Below are 4694 nucleotides of genomic sequence, written 5' to 3' on the forward strand. Positions count from 1 at the left end.
TTATTCCTTTTTTTTGAGCGGCCTCTTTTTTTCTCAGAGTTATCATTCTCGATATCCATTGCGGACATGTTTGTTTGGTTTACTTTCACAGCCAATGAGAGCTCCTCTGATACAACCAATTGTGGGGCTCCACTACTGTCCAATGGGAACTCTCCCGGTGTAGCCAATTGCAGGCTTCCTCGTGCGGCCAATCACCGCGCAGAGCATCCGCGTTCGCCAACCAATCAGCGGCCTGGACAAGCGACCGTCGCGCCGCCACTCGGCGACGCCGCGCAACAACGACGCCACGCACAGATAGGTTATTCTTTTCTGCAACACCTTTAAATGTTCGTAACTGTTGCTATTCTGCACGGATTTTCACACTTAATATCTCAGAGTGTTCGTTTTCGCCAGCGCTACAGACTGATGTATGATACTATCTTATTCCACAGATTTTTACCACTGTTCTATGCAATGATATGCGGAGCACGATATGACGTGACCAGAGCACTCGGCAGCCATCTTGGAACTCAGTAGATAGGGACAGAGGGAATCTCGTTAATCCATTCATGCGCGTCACTAATTAGATGACGAGGCATTTGGCTACCTTAAGAGAGTCATAGTTACTCCCGCCGTTTACCCGCGCTTTTTTGAATTTCTTCACGTTGACATTCAGAGCACTGGGCAGAAATCACATTGCGTCAACACCCGTGGGGGCCATCGCAATGCTTTGTTTTAATTAGACAGTCGGATTCCCCTAGTCCGTGCCAGTTCTGAGCTGAGCGTTGAATGGCGGCCGAAGAGGACGATCGTTCTAGACGAAAGCCTCGCAGCAAGGAAGATCCGCGGGAGGCCAAGGCACGGGACCGAGCTCGGATTCCCATCAATGTGTTCACCTCGCCCAGGCCCGGCACGTCAGCCAGACCCGCTTCCCGACCAAGCCCGACACGCCCCGCTCCTCAGAGCCAATCCTTATTCCGAAGTTACGGATCCAATTTGCCGACTTCCCTTACCTACATTAATCTATCGACTAGAGGCTCTTTACCTTGGAGACCTGCTGCGGATATGGGTACGAACCGGCGCGACACCTCCACGTGGCCCTCTCCTGGATTTTCAAGGTCCGAGGGGAAGATCCGGACACCGCCGCAACTGCGGTGCTCTTCGCGTTCCAAACCCTATCTCCCTGCTAGAGGTTTCCAGGGAACTCGAACGCTTATACAGAAAAGAAAACTCTCCCCGGATCTCCCGACGGCGTCTCCAGGTCATTTTGGGTTACCCCGACGAACACTCTTACGAGGGCCCGATTGGTAAGCGGTTCCGCTGCCGGGTTCCGGAATAGAAACCGGATTCCCTTTCGCCCGATGGGTGTGTGTTTTTGTTTATCATTAAATGATATTTTGCTCTCTCTTAGGACACCTCATCTACATAGGATTTCTCTTAGGGCTTAGGATCGACTGACTCGTGTGCAACGGCTGTTCACACGAAACCCTTCTCCACGTCAGTCCTCCAGGGCCTCGCTGGAGTATTTGCTACTACCACCAAGATCTGCACCGACGGCGGCTCCAGGCAGGCTCACGCCCAGACCCTTCTGCGCACACCGCCGCGACCCTCCTACTCGTCAGAGCTTCATGGAAGACGCGCCTTTAAAAAAAGCTAACGTCAACCTCACTTGCCGCTGACGGCGGAGTATAGGCGCGACGCTTCAGCGCCATCCATTTTCAGGGCTAGTTGCTTCGGCAGGTGAGTTGTTACACACTCCTTAGCGGATTCCGACTTCCATGGCCACCGTCCTGCTGTCTTAAGCAACCAACGCCTTTCATGGTATCCCATAAGCGTCGACTTAGGCGCCTTAACTCTGCGTTTGGTTCATCCCACAGCGCCAGTTCTGCTTACCAAAATTGGCCCACTTGGCACTCTGATCCAATATAATCTCGTGGCTTCATTGATCCAAGCAAGCCAGAGATCTCACCCATTTAAAGTTTGAGAATAGGTTGAGGTCGTTTCGGCCCCAAGGCCTCTAATCATTCGCTTTACCAGATGAGACTCGCACACGTTCATCAAAAGAGAACGAGCGAGTGCCAGCTATCCTGAGGGAAACTTCGGAGGGAACCAGCTACTAGATGGTTCGATTAGTCTTTCGCCCCTATACCCAGTTCCGACGATCGATTTGCACGTCAGAATCGCTACGGACCTCCATCAGGGTTTCCCCTGACTTCGTCCTGACCAGGCATAGTTCACCATCTTTCGGGTCCCAACGTGTACGCTCTGGGTGCGCCTCTTCTCGCAATGAGAACGAGACGCCCCGGGAGTGCGAGGCCGCATCGTGACGCGGCCCATCCTCCCTTGATCGACGCTAAGGTACGATCTTCACTTTCATTGCGCCTTTAGGTTTACATGTCCCAATGACTCGCGCACATGTTAGACTCCTTGGTCCGTGTTTCAAGACGGGTCCTGAGAGTACCCAAAGCAGTAGCGTCGCTGACCGGTAATTCAAAGCTTGGCCAGTCCGAGGACACCGCCTGCTAACAGCTGGTTAGGCCCGGAGCCGGCGCTAGGTCCGTACCATCCGGGTGACAAACTAACCGAGCTTGCGGCGGGCCTGACGCACACACATTCGAAAATGGATTGGTTGCGGCCCGATACCGTCAGAGTACCGTCACGCAGCCGGCCAGGCGATCGAGCGTCTGCCGTGTGCGCACGAAGGCGACACGACAGGCAACAACTCGAGCCGTAGACCGACACGCAACGGGTCGCGACGTTCTACTAAGGGAGAAGTGCACGACTACGCGACCGGAACATTTGCCGAAGATGGTGTACCCTCGCACTGGAACCACCGAAGTGGCCCATTACGGGCTATCTGCGCACCAACGGAAGCCAGCCTCGTCGACGATGAATCTCCCCATTCGATCTTTTGGGTTTCTCAGGTTTACCCCTGAACGGTTTCACGTACTCTTGAACTCTCTCTTCAAAGTTCTTTTCAACTTTCCCTCACGGTACTTGTTCGCTATCGGTCTCGTGGTCATATTTAGCCTTAGATGGAGTTTACCACCCACTTAGGGCTGCACTCTCAAGCAACCCGACTCTAAGGAGAGGTCCTCCCGAAACGCGTACCAGTCGCTACGGGCCTGGCACCCTCTACGGGTAAATGGCCCCATTCAAGATGGACTTGGACGCGGTTCGACGTCTCGGGATAAATTGACCCTCCTGAACACTACATTTCCCAACGGCAGAACCGCGGGATTCAGTGCTGGGCTAATTCCTGTTCGCTCGCCGCTACTAAGGAAATCCTTGTTAGTTTCTTTTCCTCCGCTTAGTAATATGCTTAAATTCAGCGGGTAATCTCGCCTACTCTGAGGTCGTCGTACGTGATACAAAATTTTGTGTGTTTCGGCCGAAAGAGCGTAAAAGTAGTACTCGCGAAAACGTACAAAGCACAAAAAAAAAAGAAAAAAAAAGAAAACGAAACAACACTACACGACAGAAGAGAGAAAAAGGTAAACAAAAAACCGATATATGCCTTATGCGCCACACCAAAGTGTCAATATAATTCTTTCTTCATCTCTCGTCGATCGGAAACTCTCGCTAGACGATCTGGCCGGTTAACTTTAACGTCCGTCGAAAAGAACTTTCGGGGACTGGACGACCGACAGATCGCGCGGTTCCGCACGAATCGACAATGAAGAAAAGAAAAGACATGGGGCGACCGACATAAAGGTTTTCATCATTGGATATACCTTTTCTCTCTCCGCGGTGCTGTTCCGTGCGTGAACACACAAGTGTGTCTTTTGCGTCGTGTGACAATCAAGTTCGAAATAAGCCTCGCCAATAGAGGAGTATACATATTATTAAAAAAAAAAAATAATAATACATATAACCCGGTGGGATTTCTTTTTCTCTCTACTTCTATATAATTGAACCAAAAACCACGGGGGTACAGAAACGTTGCGCACGAAACGATTTATCATCGATCAAACGCAAAACCAAATTAGAGACACGAGAGAAAGAGAGTAAGATCTCAAGACGCTCATAGGCCGTCATCAATACGATTCAACGCGAACGTGGCGATGGAATGGCAATCGCACAGATTAGCGAGGACACGTCGACGACGGGGAATAATTCCGACCCGATCAAGTACGACGTGCTCATCCCGCACATTGCTGCGCTTTGCTCCGCTGTCCATCGATCATCAAAGCGTTCGCGATAGAACGAGAGATCTCTTTCGTCTCTTCCCTCGAAGACTCGAAAAGGAATGTGTGTTTGTCGAAATCGCCGGCAACGACGACCCTCCGCCGTATGGCAATTATAACGTAGAGTTAAGAAACTCATCCACGCACAGGCATATTCTCTCCCTGGGGCTTAACATTGCCACACCACACACACTCTGTGTGCCACACAGTATTCTTTCTTTCTTTTATAATTTGTGTGTCCATCTCTGTAGTCTCGCGAGACTCTTGTAAATATACCTCTTTCGTATATACGCATCATTTCAGGCGACGTCGGGAGCGCGTTAAATGTTCATGAGTGGAAACGCTTCTTTCCGCAAGGCGAATCGTTTCGCAGAGAAGGTGAGAGATTTGGAGATCCTCGTCGAAGCGGTGCCTTACGGGCGGTCGTATTTTCAATACGACTCACGACACCGTAAAAACACTCACGCAAGTCCGAACGTAAGAAATACCAATCCCTACTTCGCCTCTCGTGGAAACTAGATATATATA

At 50.9% G+C, this 4694-nt stretch overlaps 1 pseudogene; it reads right to left on the bottom strand.

The window, feature by feature from the left end:
• Positions 1 to 467: 467 nt before the first annotated feature.
• LOC143219798 (large subunit ribosomal RNA) lies at positions 468 to 3338 on the bottom strand (annotated as a pseudogene).
• Positions 3339 to 4694: the final 1356 nt, after the last annotated feature.

This window comes from Lasioglossum baleicum, unplaced genomic scaffold (assembly GCF_051020765.1).
Source record: "Lasioglossum baleicum unplaced genomic scaffold, iyLasBale1 scaffold0073, whole genome shotgun sequence".
NCBI lineage: Eukaryota > Metazoa > Arthropoda > Insecta > Hymenoptera > Halictidae > Lasioglossum > Lasioglossum baleicum.